The following is a 6,170-nucleotide window of genomic DNA, read 5'->3' as shown; positions in this document are numbered from 1 at the left end:
TGGGTAGGGAATCAATGAACCTGTGGCTATGTGGCTAGACGGCTCCTCCTCTTTTCAAAGAGGAAAACTTTGATGATCAAAAGACAAGCCCGCCTTGTTTTACCAAAGAAAGATGAGGAGGGCTTTCGGCTCTGTTTTGAGGCGAGACTGGGAATTTTCAGGTGCTCCTGTCCACCAATAGCAACCTCATGGCAAATCAAAGTAGCACAAGTAGTTCAACTGGTTCGAAGTAAGACGGCTTAGAAGGTCAGCAGGCTGGGGAGCTGAGGCAGCTCCCACTGACACATTTGCTGATGCATCTTGCCCATGTGGTGAACCTGGCATGGGGCACCCCTGTCTGACAGGATGAAGTGGATAGTGAGAAGGAACACCCCTGTTCCTGCACAGGATGCTGAGTTGTGTCTGATGCACGCAGGCAAGCAACTAATACCCACACAGCCATGCTTTGTGCCCATGGATTTACATTTGCAACAGTGGTTTCACTGAAAAACTGTGAAGCTCTCCTGCTTCTTGGGAAGGTGCCACATGAGAAAAATAAATAGTAATGTGGTCTAAATACCTTGAAAACGGGTCTTTTCCTTATCTTGATACACTCGGTGAGATCAGAGGTTGCTTGGCAGCCCCTCTGGAGACACAAGGGAGGCTGACAGCCACATATGAAGTGCAGGGTGGCCAGCTGGCCAGGAGCAGCAGGAGCTCTCTGGACAAACTTTTGAGAAATGTTGCCATCAGGCTACAAGGAAATAAAGCTAGTGGGATTATTTGTGTGCTTCTGCACAAATCCTGGGAGTCTAAGGAACCAGCACACTCAGACATAGAACAGTAGGGAGGAAGGGGTTTGGTGGGGCAGTAGTATGGAGGTACAAAGGGCACAGATATAGCAGAAGGACTTGTGCCAGACTGAAGTGGGAGTACATACTAAATCCTGGAGTCAAATCAATTAACCATCTTACAGGAGGCGAACTGGATCCCTAGGGATCAAACTGTTAAAGAAAAGTGTTGGGAGCACCTTCAGGTTCAGAATATGACTGCTTGGCTTCTGCCAAACAAAATAATATAGCAGAGAAGGAGTTGGTAGAGGAGTCAGTGAGTGCAAAACTGGAGCTTCCAAGCACCAGATTCATAGCACATTTAATTATTTGAAATGGGCAGCATGGCAGCAACCTTCATAAAGTCAGACTGGCAGGACAACTGCTGTGTTGGTTCATCTTCCCCAATCTCACCCACACGCTAGAGTCAGTAGGCTGTCTCAAGCACCCCCCAATTTCTGAATATGGCTTGGCCTACAAGTGCTGGAGACAGCTGGCTGGAGCCCTAGTGCAGTGAAGTCGTCATGCACTTTCAGCAGGTAGAGCTTGAAAGAGCTTGGAGCAGCTGGAAAAGCTGTAGGCAGGGAAATAAGGAGCTCCTGAAGGACCTCAACACATGGACAGAGCAGACCACAGTCCCTGCATAGCATCAGCAGGAGCAGAATTCCCTGGGAAGGTGCAATGACCAGGAGTTGGGGATGAGCCATCTCATTTCTGTTGTTTCTCTTGTTAGTTTATATTTTCTCTATTAAAAATGTTAACTTAATTCCAGAATCATGGTGCTGCTGTTCCAAATCTTTATGGAAAAAAAAAAAAAAAAAGGGCTTTTTGGGAAGGTGGTCCCATCTGGACATTGCTTTCTGAGTATCCCTCTGATAGCACAATTGTTTCAGGTCAACAGATCAGGCTGTCAGAAAAGTGCCTTTAACCATAAATGGGTCCCTTAAGCTCTTAGTTGTGTTTTTGAAGATCAATTCCACACAGGACAGTAGGAAGGACAAATTATGGGGGTTATTTTAGGTAAACTGATGTGTTCAGCAGGTACTTGATGTTGCTCTGATTGTAGGGGACATGGCTATCTCATTGAGGCCAAGGCAGGTTTTGTTTGGAGAAACCACCATGGTTGCATCCTTTATGGATCTGAAACAGTAACTGAAGTGGATGGTGGCTCAGGGCATGGTCTGAGCTTGATGGTCTGACAGAGATGCTTTCCATGAGCTGACAGAAATTAATCACCATGTCTAAAATTGAAGGGACTTTTAACAAAAGACTTGTTGCCTGCAGAGAGGTGAAATACTTTTATTCCCCTCAGCTGAGACAGTGTCATTTGTGGTTTGTATGGGACAAATGTCAAGGACACTCAATATCCTGCCCAGGGGGAAAAAAGGCCAGCCAGTTAGTCAGGCCCTGTCTTCTGGCTCTGAATTGCAGAATTCCTTTTTCCCTAGAAACTCTTCAGGACAGTTGCAGTTCACTAGCTAGAGGGATGCTTGGAAAAGAGGATGGCCAAAAAAGTCATCCTGTAAGGATGTCCTTGCTACAGCTGAGCAGAGGCCATGTGCAGCTCTAGCCGGCAGGAGCAGCTCTGGAAGCAGCTGGAAGTGTAGCTCATGAGCTCAAGTCCTGCACCCTGCCTCTTCACACAGTGGTGAGTGGTTTGAATCCATCTCGCCATCACGTCAGCACCCTCCTCATCCCTTGGCTGCACAGGAGGTATTGACACAGCCTAGAGTGGTTTATGTGGCAAACTTTATGTGATAAAATCTGCAACGAGCAAAGCTGCAGTGGTTGTGGTGTTTCTTTCCCCATGTCTCCCCATAATGCCTCTTGGTGCTTTTTCCTTAGCTCAATTAGGCTTCACAGGACATAACATACAAAAAGCCACCACCAGAACTCATGCAGCATGTCCACACGGCTCTGACTTCTCAGGAGTGGGAATGGCTTTGCTATGACATTTGCTTAGGAGGACATGATGAGCTCTGCCACACACATTGGTGACAAACTGGTCCCTTTTCTACCGCTGGGGCCACAGTGTGTCGGTAGGGTGGAAGGGTGCTCAGCAAACAAGTTTCAAGGTATTGATGCAGTTTTGCAGAGCTGCCTCTCCTTGTAACATTGGTTTTAGGAGGAAATGTATACTGCATGTCCCAAAGATACCCTTGAAGGCACCAGGTATTTTAACACAAAGCAATCACGTAAGCATTTTGACAGGTTTGCAGTATTTCTTTTTCAGAAGGCACTTCATTAATGATCTTAGGAGATGGAAGTCCTTGCAGTATCAGTCATATGTTGTTCCCAAATTTGAATGAAAGGCATATTGTCAACACTTGGCCGGAAGTGCTTTTGCCAATGCTCTTCCAGCTGTAAGGAGTAGATTCACAGCTCAAACTTAGGGAAGCCGAGGGCTGCAGTAATGACAGTGGGACCTCTGAGCACATAACTTGTAAGAAAACTCTGGTAGAAGTCTTGTTAAACTTTCTACTGCTTGTATTCTTTTCACAGGTGTGATAGATAGGAGCCAGTTTTGTGGAGGAACAGGAGATGAGGGTAGCCAAAATAGCAAAAATTAAGTAGGGGAAGGTGGGAAGCCAAAATAGGGCTTTTGGGGCTCTACCATTCGTGTATGATAGCTGACTTGAAAGCCATACAGGTAAATGAAATTCAAAGGGTAAATGTCCCTTCAAAAAGCAAGGTCACGCAGCATTTGAATTGCCTGCCAGAGAGCAGCCTCTTCTCTGTGCTCCTGTAAATCATCTACCACTAGCAGAGGAAACATAAGCCCATGAATACACATAGAAGTGCAATCACTTTGAGAAGTGCTGGCATGAGTTTCTGCTCACATGTGCACTGGGCAACACTTCAGCCACCAACCGACTCATAGGACACCCCTATTTGGCACCCTACTCCTGGTCCTCACTAGCGATGCTGCACACATCTCTCCTGTAAAAGTGATGGTAACATTAAACAAAAAATAACCCAAGAACCTGAAAGATTAGAATAGAAAGATTAGAATAAAAGAGAACATGAGAAAAGCTGCTTCAAAGCATAACCTAATGAACTAAGAGCATTTCTATTGTCATGAAGTAGCTTTTCCCATCAAAAGCAGACAATGGTTGTGCAGAAAATGGTGGGACATTTGATTTGAGTTGGAGCTTTTCCTTGGAACTGGTCTTCTGCCTAGCAATAAGTGGCTACAGAAGCACCATTGAGAATTATTTTCCCTGGACAAGAGGATGGGTCATGAGACTGCAACTGAGTTTCCTTTCCCTTGACAAACTGTAACACCAAGGAGGTATTTTCATAGAATCATAGAATCACAGAATGGTTTGTGTTGCAAGGGACCTTAAAGATTATCTAGTTCCAACCCCCTGCCATGGGCAGGGAGACCTCCTACTAGGCCAGGTTGCACAAGGCCCCATCCAACCTGGCCTTGAACACTTCCAGCTCCAGCCACTCCAATGTTATCACCTCCCTGCCAGACTTTAGGAAGTCCTTTCTGATTTTTTTGCTGAAGTTGAAGCAAAGCAGAATTATCAAACCAGTGCGGCCAAAAGTAATTGCTCACCAAACCTTGCTCACAGTGCCCAAGTCTTTGTGAGTTAACTGTCACATATTGTTTAAGAAAATGCACTTTTGTTAGAAAACATTTCAGTTAGTAGCTGCACCGGCAAGGTTACTACCAAAATATCCTTCTGGGATTTGGGTTTTTTACAGTCTTTGTTGGTTGGCAGTTTGTTTTCTTGTTGTTTTTTTAAATCCTCATCCTGTTCTAAAAAGGGAAGTGATTCATTTGTCTTTCTGTTTAATTTTGCTTCAGCTTACCTTTTTCAGACAGAAGGAAAACTCCTGCTTCAGTCATAACAAAAGGAAAATATGAGTGTACAAGATTGGCCCTCAGAAGACAGAACTAGACCTGTTTGTATCCTATTTAGCATCAATAGATAGATTGTATATAAGGCTTGAAAGCACAAAACCAATGAAGTCACCACAACATGAACTATCTTGAAATTACCTATAGGTGAATTGACAAGCCCTATAGGTCCTTGGTTTTGCTGGAGGGGGAAGCAACTATCTTAAAGCAGACACAAGTAGATGGGAAGTGGGTAATGGGTGCAAGATACTCCTGGGGACATCCCAACTGGACACCAGAAAAAAAAAAAAAATCACTATGAGAACAGTCAGATGTTGGAATAATATCCCCTGGGAAGTGCTGGATTCTCCAACACTGGACACTTTTAGGACTTTACAAGGTGCTGGGCCATGTCACCTAAACCATGTTCCTACCTAGAAAAGTTGGACCAGATGATCCTTGAGGTCCCTTCCAATATGGCATTCTGTGATATGTAATGGCAATGGGATTGGTAATAAGGAAAAATCATTTGATACAGCAGCAGTTATTGAATACAATCTGAGACCAGATGGCTCCACTTTGAAGAAAAAGGTTTCTTCCCTGCTGGAGTTAAGGACAAATACTTCTTGATCTATGCACAGTGAGACAAAAATTACTTAGGAAATTAACCAACAAAAAGGTCATTGTAGTGAAAAGAGTGAGGGGTTCTATAGACTAACATACAGGATCAGCTACTCAAACCCAGCCACCAAAAAAAGTATTTCTTTTAACCATGACCGCTAATTCAGTCTGTTTGCAAGTTTTGAACAACTTCTGGCAACAAGCTTTGGATTTTTTTCAAACTGCAATATTTATGTTTGCTAATTGGCCTTGCCAGGAGAAAGACTGTTCTTGCAAGCAGGAGGCTATTATGAGTAGCACTAGGCACACTAAGCTGCCATTTACGTTTTCTGTGAAGTTATTCACCCTTCTAAGCCCACAGTTGTCCTGCACTGATGTAGTTTTGCCACTGGAAGGCAGAGGGCAAATGAGAAGCGTTGAGCCAGGAGCAGCCCTGGGCTGCCAAGTCCTGGTGAAGCCTCAGAGCTGTGCTGGTAGGACCCACTCCTCTGTGTGGACTGCCCTGGGGGGGAGTGTACCATGGTAAGTCTGATCCTGTACCAAATCTCTTTGATTTCCAAGTGATTTGCTGTTAATGCATTGCTTGGGCATTGAGGAAACACAGGATAAAACACAAGTCGTGCGTTGATACAAATTCTGTGAGGAGAAGAAAGGACGTTTAGTTCTTGCCTGTAACTATAAATCACTTTCAACACTCCGTGCAGTTATTAAGTGACATGTGCTACTAAGGGGAAGAAATTACAGGGATGAAGATGAGGCACCCCGAAGGCAGAGATAGGAGTCTGTGTCACTCCCCATGGAATTCTTGGGAGAAAAAACACTGGGAAAGGAAAACGCGGTGCTTGGCAGGTAACGGTGGGGGGGGGCTGTGTCAGATGGCGGGGGTGAGG

The sequence above is a fragment of the Chaetura pelagica genome, unplaced genomic scaffold, assembly GCF_000747805.2.
Source record: "Chaetura pelagica isolate M959 unplaced genomic scaffold, ChaPel_1.0 scaffold221, whole genome shotgun sequence".
Taxonomy (NCBI): Eukaryota; Metazoa; Chordata; class Aves; order Apodiformes; family Apodidae; genus Chaetura; species Chaetura pelagica.
This window is presented reverse-complemented; position numbering follows the sequence as displayed.